Genomic DNA, 16,397 nt, shown 5'->3' with positions numbered 1-16,397 from the left:
ATTCAGCCTTTCTGATTCTAGAATGTACTTCGAGTCATCGTTAAATATTCATATATGACAAATGACCCATTGAAACTTTTCCATCCACTCAATCTGTGGCAAGTTTCCTTTTCTTCCCTCATCAAGGGCGATCCTGCAAGCTTCACAAAAGTGTTGCCCATCAATGGGCTCAAACTTGCATCTTTCCAAGAATCTATTCTTTGCCAGCATGTATCTCTTCTCGATGTCAGCCCCATATCGGCTTTGGTACAAAGCCTCTCCACGAACAAAGTCACTCCTTCTAAAGTTCTCAAAAGCATCAAGAAAGTCCACGCGCTTTTGAAATGTGACATCAAGCAATGTAGGATCATCTTCTTGAAGTCTCTTAAATGCCATAGGACGAAGAGTGATATTAGTGGCAACTGGAGTTCTTATTTTCCTCGTATCTTCATACAATTTGCGTGCAAATGTCTTATCTAGCTTTCTTTTATTTGTGAACAACGAAGCTCGATCAATAAGCATTGTGGCCATGCTAAATTGTGAAAATCCCCAAATGTACCCCTCATCCTCTGGAGGATGTAAGTCTGCCACACTTATAGAAAAGTCTTCGAGGCTTGTATCTTCTTCTTGCGGATCCTCTTGTTCATCGCTATCCAATTTTTCGCTTGGTTTCAAATAACCTGCACTTGAACGATTTGCACGTGGAGTAGGAGTTATTTTTGCTCTCTTTCTGGGAATAGCTGTAGAACTTGAATCTGCTCCACGTTCACTCCTTCTTGTTCCTGTAGTTGCAGCAGTCGATGGTGTAGGTACAGTTGGAGATACTGTAGTTACTGCGGCAGATATTGTAGTTACTCTTGCCTTATTGCCACAGATATTGGCAGTACTTAAGGGTTACATGTTATAGATGGCGTACTTACTGCTGTACTTACTGCTACTGAAGGTACAACACCACCACTTGGAAATGCATCCCACATTTTCTTTAATGCTTCTAAGGCACTAAGTAATTCTTGGGATCCCTCAATTGAATTTGGTAAGGGCTTCAAGAAGTGCTTGTGCATAACTCGTAACTTGTAAACCACCTCATCATTCTTTCCTTTGCACACAACTTCTATCAAATTGTTTTCTTTAATGTTGATGTTTGAGACCATGCCACCATTTCTTACTGCCTCTGGAGAATATTTCATGCTTGATACATTCTCTGCAGTGATCACCAAAAAATACTTTGATTTGCCCTCCATAAAATACCAAGCATGTTCAAGGTATTTGAAAGACACATTGGAACCAAAACTGGAAGCCATAGTTTTCTAAAAAACAATCAAAAATAAAAAATGAGAATTACAATGATTTTCAAACTCAAAATATTAAATAAATTTCCAATTAAATATTATTTTAAGTTTTATTTATTTTTAATTTTTAAAATAAAATAAATTAATTTATTTTTTTCATCTTTTTTTAATTAATTAATTTTTATATTTAAAATTTAATTTAGTTTTTAAGTTTTATTTATTTTAACTTTTTTTATTTTTTAAAAATAAATTAAGTTAATTAATTTTTTTCGTCTTTTTTTTTCTTTTTTAAATTAAATTAATTTAATTTTTGTCTTTAAAAATAAAATAAAAATTTAAAGCTCTTTGGGGGCTTAAGGTAGGGGAGGGATTAACCCCCAACTTGTTGCGTGCGCAATAGGTTGGGGGTTAACCCCCTCCTCTCCTCCCGCCTCCCCCCATCCCGCCTCTCCCTTCCTCTTTCTTTGCCTCCCCTCCCGTCTGCACCCTCCCGTCGAGCCCCTCCCCTCCCTCCCGCCTTCCCCTCCTGTCTGTGCCCTCCCCGCCCTCTCGCTTGCCTCCCCTCCCTCCTCCCTCCTGCCTCCCCGCCTGCCTCCTCTCCTCCTCCCTCTTGCCTCCCCTCCTGACTGCCCTCTCCTCTCCCTCCTCCCTCCCCTCCCGTCCTCCTCACCGCTCCTCGCCTTAAAAAAGAGGGAGAAGAGGGGGGAAGTGGGAGGAGAGGGGAAGGGAGTGGAGGGAGGGGGCTGACAGGAGGGGAGGCGAGGAAGGGGGAGGGGGCGACGGGAGGGTGGGAGGAGAGGAGGGAGGGGGGGTTAACGGCCTGGGAAGGGGGAGGGGAGGCGGGGAAGGTAGGGTGAGGAGGGGGCGAGAGGGAGGGGAGGCGAGGAAGGGAGGGCGGGGAGGGTGCAAGAGGGCGGGGAGGGGGCGAGAGGGCAAGGGGATTTACCCCCATGGGGTATTATTACCCCCATGGGGAGTTTTATCCCTCCCCCTCCCTCCTCTCGTCCCCCCGCCTTCTCGCCTCCCCTCCCTCTTCCCCGCCTCGCCCCCCTACCCCACTAGTGTACAATAGGTGGGGGGAAAATCATCCCCACCCACCAGTGCACAACAGGTGGGGGGGTTAACCCCCGCCTCCCCGTGCCCTCCCCCTCCTTGCCTCCCCTCCCCGTGCCCTCCCCCTCCCTTGCCTCCCTGCCTCCCCTCCCCCTCCCCCTTCCCCATGCCCCTCCTCCTCCCCCTCCCCCTCCCCCTTCCCCATGCCCCTCCCCTTCCCCCTCCCCTGCCCCTTCCCTGCGCCATGCAACAGGTGGGGGGGGGTTAACCCCCCTCCTCGTGCCCTCCCCCTCCCCCGCCTCCCCTCCCCCTCCCCCTTCCCTGCGCCCCTCTCCCTCCCCCTCCCCTGCCCCTTCCTCGTGCCATGCAATAGGTGGGTGGGGGGGATTTCTCCCCCCCCACCCACCTGTTGCGTGTGCAACAAGTGGGGGGGGGTTAACCCCCCCTCCCCACGCCCTCCCCCTCCCCGCCTCCCCTCCCCGTGCCCTCCCCCTCCCCCGCCTCCCCTCCCCCTCCCCCTTCCCCGTGCCCCTCCCCCTCCCCTGCCCCTTCCTCGCACCCCTCCCCCTTTCCCTCCCCCACCCTCACCCCTTCCTCGTGGCCCTCCCCCTTCCCCTCCCCCGCCCCCGCCCCTTCCTCGTGCCCCTCGCCCTTCCCCTCCCCCTCCCCTTCCCGGTGCCCCTCTCCCTTCCCCTTCCCCGTGCCCCTCCCCCTTCCCCTTCCCCATGCCCCCCCTCCCCCTCCCCCTTTGCCGACAGGGAGGGGGAGGGGAAGGGAAGGGAGGGACGGCGGGGAAGGGGAGGGAGGGGTTGTGAGGAGGGGGAGGGGGAGGGAGGGACGGCAGGGAGGGAGGGGGCGGCGGGGAAGGGAGGGGCCGACAGGGAGGGGGAGGGGGAGGGAGAGGAGGGGAAGGGAGGGGCCGACGAGGAGGGGGAGGCAGGGAAGGGGAGGGGAAGGGAGGGCAGAGAGGAGAGGGGAAGGGGAAGGGGGAGGAGAGGGGAAGGGAGGGGAAGGGGAGGAGAGGAAGCCAAAGGAGGGAGGGGAGAAGCGGGAGAAGAGGGGAAGGGAGGGGGAGAGAGGAAGCGGGAGAAGAAGGGGGAGGAGAGGGGAAGGGAGGGGGAGGGGAGGGCAAGGGAGGGGAGGGAGGAGAGGGGAATGGAGGGGAGAGAGGAAGCGGGAGGAGAGGGGATGGGAAGCAAGAGGGGAGGGACGAGAGGGAGGGAGGGAGTACCTGGGTGGAGAGGTGGTGGAGCTCCAGGAATGTTGTGAGAGAGAATGAGGAGAAGTAGAGTTTTAGAGGAAATGGGTAGCTTTTAGGTCAAGTCAGCTTTTTTTAGTTTTTAAGGTTTTTTTAGTTCTTTTAGGTTCACTATAAGTAGAACATTCTTCATTCTCTCTTTTATTCAAAGATCATTCTTTTACACTCCACGCTTCTCTCCTCTCATCAACCTGTTGCAGGATTCTCAAAAATTTTCAAAATGTTGCAAGAGGTGAGTTCATTTCTAACCTATTGCGTACGCAAGAACTTCTAAGAATCAAGCTTTTGTAAATTTGAATTTTTTTTCAAATCCGATTCTTTTCTCAAAAACTTGTGTGTACGCAACAACCTCAAAAAACCATTTTTGCATTAAATCTTTTTTCCCACAAATTTTCCTCTTTACCTCAAACTCTCACAACCTATTTTCAGAAATTTCTCTCCTAGCCTATTGGGCACGCAACATTTTTTCAAAAAAAAAAATCTATTACAAATTTCTCTCTCAACCTCAAAACCACTCAAACCTCCCTACCTATTGCGTACGCAACAACTTCAAAACAAAATTTAATCATAAATCTTTCCAAAAAACTCCTCAACAAAAAAAAAAAAATCTATTACAAATTTCTCTCTCAACCTCAAAAGCACTCAAACCCTACCTATTGCGTATGCAACAACTTTAAAACAAAATTTCATCATAAATCTCTCCAAAAAACTCCTCAACAAAAAAAAACAATCTATTATAAATTTCTCTCTCAACCTCAAAACCACTCAAACCTCCCTACCTATTGCGTACGCAACAACTTCAAAACAAAATTTAATCATAAATCTCTCCAAAAAACTCCTCAAAAAAAAAAAACAATCTATTACACATTTCTCTCTCAACCTCAAAACCACTCAAACCTCAATACCTATTGCGTACGCAACAACTTCGAAACAAAATTTAATCATAAATCTCTCCAAAAAACTCTTCTCACGACACTTTACTACAAATTTCTCTCTCAACCTCAAAACCACTCAAACCTCCCTACCTATTGCATATGCAACAACTTCAAAACAAAATTTAATCATAAATCTTTTCAAAAAACTCTTCTCACGACACTTTATTAATATAAGAAATCCATTTATAATATTTTTACTTCATAATATAATAAATTTTTATTAACTAATGTTAAAATATAATTTTGCTAAAAATATATATTATTAATCTATAAATTAATATAAATATTATATAATTATTATATAAATAAATATATGAATACATTAATTTAAAAAATATAACTTGAAAGGGAGGTCTTCTAACATATGTGCTTTATATAATACTTATTCTTAAAACAATGAAGAATTAGTGAATATATTGCTATTCTCTATACATTATTAACTTAAAAACTAATATAAATATAAATTAATTATTATATAAATTTAAATAAATATATAAATTATTAATATTATACATTAATAACATTTAAAATTATGTAGATTATATACTAATAACCTTTCAATTTTAAAAAGTAGTCAATCAAAGAATTGAATTAATTTAAAAAATAAGAAAATATTAAATTTTACACACTTACTTTTAGCATGTATGCTTTTCTTCCATGTGTATAATACTTGTTAGTTAGTCGAAGAATGAAAAATTAAATAATGTATTTGTAAGGTAGGTATTTAAAACCATAGAATCTAGAAGAGGTTTAGCATACTTACTTATCTTTATTACTATGTGTAATACTTTGCAAAAACCTTAAACAAAGTTTAAGCTTTGCACAAAACTACAGTATCATTGCATCCATATCATTTTTTTACTTTAGCAACCACCAGATATCCATGGTATCCATGATATGGAATACATATTTCTTCTGAATATTTCTTGTCACATACTTTTTCATTTCTTCTGATACACCATGCAGCATGAATGTAAGAAAATATGAATCGGTGTGCTTTTAGCCTATGTACTTGTCCCTAATCAGTAGGATACTTTGACTAGGTAGACTTATAATTACTTAAAGTAAAGCCTTTGCAAAGGATCGTACCTTCTGATACACCATGTAGCATGAAATTATGAATCGGTGTGCTTTTAGCCTATGTGCTTGCCCCTAATCAGTAGGATACTTTGACTAGGTAGACTTATACTTACTTAAAGTAAATCCTTTACAAAGGATCGTACCTATAAACAAAACACTTTGGAAAGCATATAACATATAGTCGATATATATCTAAACTAAATACTTTGGAATGCATATTTTATATAGTATATATACCTTAAATCTTACATCCTAAATCTTAAATCCTAAAGTTCCCTAAATCTTAGGTTATACAATCTAAGCTCTTAAACTTATATAACAGTTATAATCCCTAAACCTTAAACCCTAACCCCCATAACTTAAATTATAAAACCTAATTTTCAATTCTAAACCCTAGATTCTAGACTCTCAGCTCATGATTTATATACTAAACCCTAAACCCTAAAACCTAAAACCTAAATCCTAAATCCTAAAACCTAAAACAATAATCATAAACCCTAAATGCTAAATCCTAAACCCTAAACCCTAGATTTTAAACCCTAAATCCTAAACCCTAAACCCTAAAAACGTAATCATAAACATGAAACCCTAAACACTAAATCTTAAATCCTAAGCCCTAAATCCTTAACCCTAAATACTAAACCCTAAACCCTATCCCTAAAATACAATCAAAATTTAATTATTTTTTTCAATTTGTGCAATAGGTTTCATATATCCCCCAAACTGTTGCAAGTGGAATAGGTTAATGGTGCACTCAACCTATTGCAAAAATCAAGGAATTTTCTTGATTTGTGCAACAGGTTGGATATACCCCCCCAACCTGGCAACAGGTTGGGGGGTATATCCAATCTGTTGCACAAATCGAGAATTTTCTTGATTTGTGCAACAGATTGGATATACTTCCCAACCAGCAATAGGTTGGGGGATATATCTAACAACAGGCCTCGATTGGGGTGACCCCAACCTGTTGCTCAAGCAACAGGTTGGGGGGTATATCCAACCTGCTGCACAAGTCAAGAAACCATAATGCACTGTACTTTTTGTACTGTAAAAGAGCATCATTAAAACAATGAAGATGCATCTATTTTATAGCATATATTGCCACAAATAATTACTTAATTACATCAAGAGGTAAGAAACTTACATGCACCATACATCCCGATGATAACTCTCACTCGTGCTCGTTTATTGTCTCTCCATCATGTTCGGCTTTACGTAGAGCCAATTGTAGCCAATCAAGTGACATGTGAGTAGGGAGAAGAGCCAGATCTCGTGGATATGGTTGTGATCAAATCTTGGAAGATTAAGTACCTGTAACTTTGCCCCCACCCTGCAAATGCCCTACAACCTGCATAAATTCTTGACTTGTGCAGTAGGTTGGATATACCCCCCAACCTGTTGCTCGAGCAACAGGTTGGGGGTATATCCAACCTTGCACAAATCAAGAAAATTCTTGAGTTGTGCAACAGGTTGGATATATTCCACAACTGTATATCAAATTGTTGCACAAATAAGAAAAATTCTTGATTTGATCAACAGGTTGGATATATCCCCCAACCTGTTGCTCAAGCAATAGGTTGGGGGATATATCCAACCTGTTGCACAAATTAAAAAAATTCATTAAATTTTGGTTGTATTTTAGGATTAGGGTTTAGGGTTTAGGGTTTAGGATTTAAGATTTAGGATTTAGGATTTAGAGTTTAGTGTTTAAGGTTTAGGATTTATTGTTTAGGAGTTTAGGATTTAGGGTTTAGGGTTTAGGAATTAAATGTTTAAAGTTTAGATTTACGATGGTTAAGATGTTTTGGTATTAATTATTTAAAGTTTAGGATGTAGGGCTTAGGTTTAATGCTTTCTCTGCTAGTTTTGATATAGAAATTATTAAGTAATAATAAGCTCAATGATTATTTATTATGTTCATTTTGAGTTGCTAATCTATTTTATACATAAAACATGTATTCACCCTAACAGAGGGTATGGATGTGGTGTTATATAAGAAGAATGAAGTGGTGGCTTTTGGACGAATTCATAGTCTTGATCCTATGAATGTGTGTCATTTCCAACGTTGTGGTGAGAGAAGATGTGTAGTGATAATCACCAATGTTGTAATCCTGAAGTACATTTAAAATATCCACATGGAGACTTTGAAACATTGGGAGATATCTTACAATGTGACATATTTGATATGCAAGCACACAGAACACTCTGGGACCAAGACGAAATTGTTCCAAAGACATACTTTCAAGATATTAAGAAAACTTATTTTGAGGGGGAAAAAGTAGAGATGTTATCTTGCTCCGGAGAAGTTTTAGCAATTGGCAACTTTAAGGGCTATGCTCAGAGTTTTCTCTATATAGTGGAGATAATTAAGTTGACTAGTGCAGGTGTCATTCAAAATGCAATGGATAGTACTTCACATTTAGACGTCCATAATACTACATCTCAACTACAAGTTCATAGTACTTATAAATGGGGGTTAGCTTTCTTGAAATCAAGTTTGCCCAAGACAGTTTCCTTCAATGTCATGGAAGAACAACAAAATGTTATCAGAAGAAAAAGACTATAACACAAATGGGATCCAAATTGATAAGAAGCTATAGTAGTAATCAAGAGTATCATAGTGGCGTGCTCACAGGTATTGAGGACATTATAGTAACAAATGTTGATGTAGAAAAGGTTTCTTGTGTTGCAAGTGACTCAAATATACTCACTGGTATAGAAGACTTGTCTTGTGTTGCAAGTGACTCAAACAGGCTCACTGGTATAGAAGACTTGTCATGTGTTGCAAGTGACTCGAACAGGCTCACTGGTATAGAAGACTTGTCCTGTGTTGCAAGTGACTCGAACAGGCTCACTGGTATAGAAGACTTGTCTTGTGTTGCAAGTGACTCAAACATGCTTACTGATATAGAAGACTTGTCTTGTGTTGAGAATAATAAGATGGGACCACAAAGAAAAATACATGCAAAGATCGATGGGATAAGTGATGCAATAATAGGAATTGATGATATTAGTGACAATGATCATGATGTTACCACTCGAACACAAGGCAAAAGGGGTAGAGAATCTGAGACTTGTCATGTTGTTCGTAATATTGTTGCTAGCATGCCAGAGAATATAGATGGGAGAATCTTGAGCTATGAAGGAGAAACAGTTCAACCACAAAATTCAAGAGGCATTGGCAACAAATTGACATCAATTAACATGTCTACCAGATTGCCATTTCCAAGATATTATAAGGTATCAAATAATTCTCAAGCCTACACAGCATTTGATTATAAAGATGAAGATTCAAGGGAAATGGATTCGAGGTTTGATGGTCTTACAACTAGAAAATGCAAGACACTATTTACAAAAAGAAAGTATGTGAGTGTGAAGAGGTGAAGAATCATGGCATCAATTCCAGAACCAAAGAGACATGTAATGCTATCCGAGGAGAATATGGAAAGGATGCTTATGCGAGTTTGTTGCAAGAGACTTTACATTAGAAAAGTTGGGAAAGATGATTGTGCAGCCATACGCCTTGGTATTTGGAGTAAGACAACGCCTAATAGACATAACTATCTTCTTCTTAAAATGCATGAACTCATCCACACTTGACAAGACATCGCTATTGAAACCTTTGCCCTTCTCACTGTGCAAGAATTCATCCACCCCAAATAAGGCTTAGCTTCTAAAATCAGGAACCAATGAACTCATCCACTCCAGATAAGATGTCACTTCTATAATTGAGTACATTGAAATCATCCACATTTGAAGTGATAGAGCCTGGCACATGGGCACGCTTTTTAGGTCCTTTGATATTGTAGTATACCTTGTCTTTATCATTGAAAACCACGTGCCTCTTTCTCATGTTTAAAAATTGCATGCTCCATCTCATATTCTTGCCTACCTCATAGTAGAGATCACATAAGGATGTTATGTTATCAACCATACCATCATCAGTGACTTTTAGAATCCTCATCTGTGCAAATGACCATTGCTCCACCTGTTCAAATCCCAATACTTCACCTTCTGCTACAGTCTTATTTGCAAATGATCTCATTTGTAAAATGTCCCCTATAGTAAAATCCAAGGTGGTGCACTTTGTATTCTTGATAATGTCTGTTGCATAAGTTTCATCTTTGTCCCATGATATAAATGATTTGTTGGATGTATTGCAGGGCATAACATCTCCAAGTGTTTCCATATCTCCACATTTATACTTTAGCTCAACATGCGCACTAAGAATCTTTGATACAGTAACTGCCACCTTATCTTCGCCAAGTCTTCGAAAGTGGCAAACTGAATTGGGATCACTATCATGGATTGTAGCAAATGCAACTACTTCTCTTTTCCTACATAAAATCACATCCATCCCTGGAACAAAATCTATAGCCATCTCCTTCGTGAGAGTCCTTTGCAAGCAAGCTGCAGTAGCAACAATTACATAAATATTAGTCTCTTTTTAATAATCTACTCATTTATTATAATTTTTAATTAGTACTTAATTTATTAGTGGGAGAAGTTATCCGATCGAGTACTCATCAGATGCACATGCCAAGTTATCCTTTGCATGGTCGATCGAGCATTAAATACTATTTTTACTCTAGTGTCATGCACATCCGTAAAAAAACACGATGCTAGGTATGTTATTCGATCAAGTACTTATGGGATGGGCGTGCCACTTTGCATGTAAGTCAATTCCACCTAGTTGAAGGTGTGTGCAAAGTATTGTGCCCATAAGATATGCTTTGCATTGTCGATCAAGCATAAAACATCGTTTTTGCTTTAGTGTCATGCACAACCATAAAAAAACACGTCCTAGGTGTGTTATTCAAACAAGTACTTCTCAGATGGGGGCTCCACTTTGCACGCAAGTTGTTTTCAACTAGGTTGAGGTTCATTCAAAGTATTGTGACCATCGGATATGCTTTGTATGGCCGATCACGCATTATACACCGTTTTTTCCCTAGTGATATGCACATCCGTAAAAAAACACGCCCTTAGGTGTGTTATCTAACCAAGTACTTATCGGATGGGTGTGCCTATTTGAAAACATGTCAATGCCACCTAGGTTGAGGTGTAGGAAAAGTATTGTGCCCATCAGATATGCTTTGCATGGTTGATCGAGCATTAAATACCATTTTTGCCTTGGTGTCATGCACATCCGTAAAAAACACGCTGCTAGGCATGTTCTCCGATCAAGTACTTATGGGATGGGAATGCCACTTTGCATGTAAGTCAATTCCACCATGTTTAAGGTGTGAGAAAAGTATTATGCCCATCGAATATGCTTTGCATTGTCGATGAAGCATAAAACACCATTTTTGCTCTAGTGTAATGCACAACCATAAAAAAACACGATCCTAGGTGTGTTATTCAAACAAGTACTTATCGGATGGGGGCTCCACTTTGCATGCAAGTATCTTTCAGCTAGGTTGAGGTGCGTGCAAAGTATTGTAACCATTGGATATGCTTTGCACGGTCGATCACGCATTGTACACCGTTTTTCCTATAGTGATATGCACATCCGCAAAAAAACATGCCCTTAGGTATGTTATCTGACCAAGTACTTATCGGATGGGTGTGCCCCTTTGAGAACATCTCAATACCACCTAGGATAAGGCATAGGAAAAGTATTGTTCCCATCGCATATCCTTTGCATGGTCGATTGAGCATTAAATTCCATTTTTGCCTTAGTGTCATGCACATCCGTAAAAAAACATGTTGCTAGGTGTGTTATCCGATCAAGTACTTATGCGATGGGAATGCCACTTTCCATGTAAGTCAATTCCACCTAGTTGAAGGTATGTGCAAAGTATTGTGCCCATCGGATATGCTTTGCATTGTGGATCAAGCATAAAACTCTGTTTTTGCCTTAGTGTAATGCACAACCATAAAAAAACACGGTCCTAGGTGTATTATTCAAACAAGTACTTATCAGATGGAGGCTCCACTTTGCACGCAAGTATCTTTCAACTAGGTTGAGGTGCGTGCAAAGTATTGTGACCATCGGATATGCTTTGCATGGCCAATCACGCATTATACATCATTTTTCCCCTAGTGATATGCACATCCGTAAAAAAACATGTCCTTAGGTGTGTTATCTGACCAAGTACTTATCGGATGGGTGTTTCTCTTTGAGAACATTTCAATACCACCTAGGTTAAGGTGTAGGAAAAGTGTTGTGCCCATCGGATATCCTTTGCATGGTCGATCGAGCATTAAATACCATTTTTGCCTTAGTGTCATGCACATCGGTAAAAAAACACGCTACTAGGTATGTTATCTGATCAAGCACTTATGGGATGGGCGTGCCACTTTGCATGTAAGTCAGTTCCACCTAGTTGAAGGTGTGTGCAAAGTATTGTGCCCATCGGATATGTTTTGCATTGTCGATCAAGCATAAAACACTGTTTTTGCCTTAGTGTCATGCACAACCATAAAAAAACACGGTCCTAGGTGTGTTAATCAAACAAGTACTTATTGGATGGGGGCTCCAGTTTGCATGCAAGTAAGCTCCAACTAGGTTGAGATGCGTGCAAAGTATTGTCACCATCGGATATGATCTGCATGGTCGATTACGCATTAAACAACGTTTTTCCGGTAGTGATATGCACATTTGCAAAAAAACAGACCCTTAGGTAGGAAAAGTATTGTGCCCATCAGATATGCTTTGTATGGTCGATCGAGCATTCAATACCATTTTTGCCTTAGTGTCATGCACATCCGTAAAAAAACACGCTGCTAGGTGTGTTATCTGATCAAGTACTTATGCGATGGGAATGCCACTTTGCATGTAAGTCAATTCCACCTAGTTGAAGGTGTGTGCAAAGTATTGTGCCCATCGGATATGCTTTGCATTGTCGATCAAGCATAAAACACCGTTTTTGCCTTAGTGTCATGCACAAGCATATAAAAACACAGTCCTAGGTATGTTATTCAAACAAGTACTTATCGGATGGGGGCTCCACTTTGCACGCAAGTCCATTTCACCTACGTTGAGGTGATTGCAAAGTATTGTCACCATCGGATATGGTTTGCATGTCGATCATGCATTATACACCGTTTTTCCCCTAGTGATATGCACATCCGCAAAAAAACACGCCCTTAGGTGTGTTATCTGACCAAGTACTTATCGGATAGGTGTGCCTCTTTGAGAACATTTCAATACCACCTAGATTAAGGCGTAGGAAAAGTGTTGTGCCCGTCGGATATCCTTTGCATGGTCGATCGAGCATTAAATACTATTTTTGCTCTAATGTCATGCACATCCGAAAAAAACATGCTGCTAGGTATGTTATCCGATCAAGCACTTATGGGATGGGCATGCCACTTTGCATGTAAGTTTTTGCCTTAGTGTCATGGACAACCAATAAAAAACATGGTCCTAGGTGTGATATTCTAAAAAGTATTTGTCAAATGGGGGAGCCACTTTGCAAGAAAGTCAATTTCAACTAGGTTGATGTGCGTGCATAGTATTGTGTCTATCAGTTATGCTTTAAATGGGGGATCACACATTATACACTGTTTTCCCCCTAGTGTTATGCACATCCATCAAAAAACACGCTCTTAGGTGTATTATCATACCAAGTACTTATTGAATGGGCATTCCACTTTGCATGGAACACCATACCACTGCTATTTGGTGCAGGCAACATCTTCTGGAGCAGCCTATGACAATTCAAACATACATAGGCTTCGAACAATAATGATTTCGTGTAAATATAAGATATTGTATTTCCTGGTATCCAATAAGACTATGAACTTAAATAGCTTTGACTTACCGATGGTTCATCAACATGTGCAACACCAACAGTGGGTACTGGTTCGGGCTCCTCTACATACATCCACAAGTGGCGCATGATAATACGACGTTGATGTCGTACTTCTTGCTTGCAATGAGTGCAATGACAGTATAACCTCTCCGTAAGCCACTTCGTGCTCCCGGGCATTGGCGCATCATTGGACGAGCTTCCACACATCCCTTCCATCTACACTTATAAAAAGGCACGTGCAAAGTATTGTGCCCATCAGATATGCTTTACATGGTAGATTGAGTATTAAATACCGTTTTTGCCTTGGTGTCATGTAGAACCGTCAAAAAACACGATCCTAGGTGTATTTTTCAAACAAGTACTTATCGGATGGGGATGCCACTTTGCACACAAGTCGATACTGCCTAGGTGGAGGAACGTGCAAAGTCTTGTGTCCATTGGATATGCTTTTCATAGTTGATCACACATTATACAGCATTTTGTTCCTAGTGTTATGCACAATCATCATAAAATACGTTTGTAGGTGTGTTATCCAAACAAGTACTTATGGGATGGGTAAGCCACTTTGTATGCAAGTCAATACGACCTAGGTTGAGGTGTGTACAAAGTTTTGTGCCCATCAGAGAAATGTAGATGCGATAATACTAGAAAATTCTCGCTATGTGTATATGTGTGTGTGTGGCAAACAATTTTGATACAACAAAGTAAACACCTAGTGCACAAATTATGCACTTCATACCTTGAGTATTGTGTCAAAATAAAAGCTGAAATAAGCTTGTTGATGAGGATAAATACGCCCTTGTAAATACGCCCTTGAATAAAAGCACAGTTGTTGTATGACCACAATAAGATCTATTTGACAACTGTGATTTTGCCCACATGTAAGTTTGCAAATAGAAAATCATATAATAATATATTAATAGTTTGCAAATGTGCATAGCAAGTGAGTAATGGGAAGTGGAAGTAGGAGTGAGGAGGGAGGAGTGGAATGGGAGAGGGGAAGTAATAGGGGTGTATGATAATAAGTATAAAAAATAGTATAATAATATATTAATAGTTTTCAAATGGCAAGTGAGTAATGGGAAGTGGAAGTGAGAGTGGGGAGGGAAGAATGGAATGGGAGAGGGGGAGGTAATAGGGGAGTAGGGTAATAAGGGAGTGAAATGAGTGAGGGGAGTTAATAGGGAATGAAAAAGAGGAGGGTGAGATGGGGAAATATGGGATTTTGGGAAATGGAAGGAGTATGGGACGTGGTGGAAATGTGGGATGGGAGTGGTGGCAATGGGGGAGGAAGAAGAAATGGATGGGGGGGGGGGGAGGGCCAATGGAAGATTGCGATGAGGGATGGGGGTCCAATGGGAGAGGGGGAGTAATGGGAGCCAATGGGAGACGGGAGAAATGAAAAGCCAATAGGAGAGAGGGGAGGAATGGAAAGCCAATAGGAGAGGAGGAGGAAAACCTAATTTTTCTTATATATACTCTTCCTTCTTCATTCATTCACCCCTCATTTCATTCATTGAAGTAAGAAAGCAAGAAAGCAAGGACGAGCAAGAAAGCAACGAAGGAAGAGCAAGAAAGAGCAAACTTACAAACTTTTTCTAGGTACTTGTAAATTTTTTTGATTAATTCTTTATCTAGATTTTTTTTTAAAAATTTGAAGAGAGAGAAAGAAAGAGAGAGAGAGAGGAACTAGAGAGAGAGAAAGTTTAGAGAGAAGGAGGGAAGCCTTGGAGGCCGCGGCCTCCATGAGGAAGAGGGAAGTGGAGGGGGATGAGAGGGAGGAAAGGAGGGAGGAAGGAGCCAAGGAGGGAGGGAGGAGCAACGGAAGAGGGGAGGGAGGGAGGAGCAGAGGTAGGGGGAGAGAGGGAGGGAGGTAGGAGGAGGGAGGAAGAGGGAGGGAGGAGTGGGGGAGTAGGGGGGATTCTGGCAGCCGCGGCAGCCACCAGGGAGAGGGAGGAAGGAGGGGAGGGAGGCGGGAGGGAGGGAGGGGAGGGAGGGGAGGGAGGAGGGAGGGGAGGGAGGGGGGATCCTGGCAGCCGCGGCGGCCGCCAGGGGGAAGGGAGGAGGGAGGGGAGGGAGCAGGGGGCAGCGGGGTAGGGGGGAGCGGGGGCGGTGGGGTAGGGGGAGCGAGGGGCGGTGGGGTAGGAGGGAGCGGGGGCGGCAAGGTCGAGAGGGGGGGGCCCTGGTGGCCAAGGCCACCAGGGTGAGAGAGAGAGGAGGGAGGGGAGGGACAGGAGGGAGGGAGAGGGGGGGTCCTGGTAGCCGTGGCCGCCAAGACGGGAGGGAGGGGAGGGAGGCGGGAGGGAGGGAGAGAGAGAGAGGAGGGAGGGGAGGGAGGGGAGGGAGGAGGGAGGGGAGGGGGGGAATTTGGAAGTCGTCATCAGGGGGAGGGAGGGGAGGGAGCGAGGGTGGCAGGGTAGGGGGAGCGGGGGCAGCGGGGTAGGAGGGAGCAGGGGCGATGGGGTCGAGAGTGGTAGGGGGGGTCCTGGCGGCCGCGACCGCCTGGGTGAGAGAGAGAGGAGGGAGAGAGAGAGGAGGGAGGGGAGGGAGAGAGAAAGCGAGAGAGAGAGTGAGGGGGGGTCCTGGCAGCTGCGGCCGCCAGGGTGAGAGGGAGGAGAGAGGAGGGAGGGGAGGGAGAGAGAGGGGAGAGGAGGGAGGGGAGGGAGAGAGAGAGAGAGGGGGGTTCTTGGTAGCCGCAGCCACCGGGTGAGAGGGAGGGGAGGTGAGGAGGGAGGGTCCTGGAGACCGCGGCCGCCAAGATGAGAGAGAGAGGAGGGAGGGAGAAGGGGGGTCCTAGCAGCCACGGCCGCCAGGGTGAGAGAGAGAGGAGGGAGAGAGAGAGGAGGGAGGGGAGGGAGAGAGAAAGCGAGAGAGAGAGTGAGGGGGGTCCTGGCGGCCACAGTCGCCAAGGTGAGAGGAAGGGGAGAGGAGGGAGGGGAGGGAGAGAGAGGGAAGAGGAGGGAGGGGAGGGAGAGAGAGAGAGAGAGAGGGGGGGTTCCTGGCGGCCGTGGCCATCAGGTGAGAGGGAGGGGAAGTGAGAGGG

Source organism: Dipteris shenzhenensis, chromosome 19 (assembly GCF_047967505.1).
Source record: "Dipteris shenzhenensis isolate YYH24624 ecotype China chromosome 19, Dip_SZ_1.0, whole genome shotgun sequence".
NCBI classification, from domain to species: Eukaryota; Viridiplantae; Streptophyta; class Polypodiopsida; order Gleicheniales; family Dipteridaceae; genus Dipteris; species Dipteris shenzhenensis.
This window is presented reverse-complemented; position numbering follows the sequence as displayed.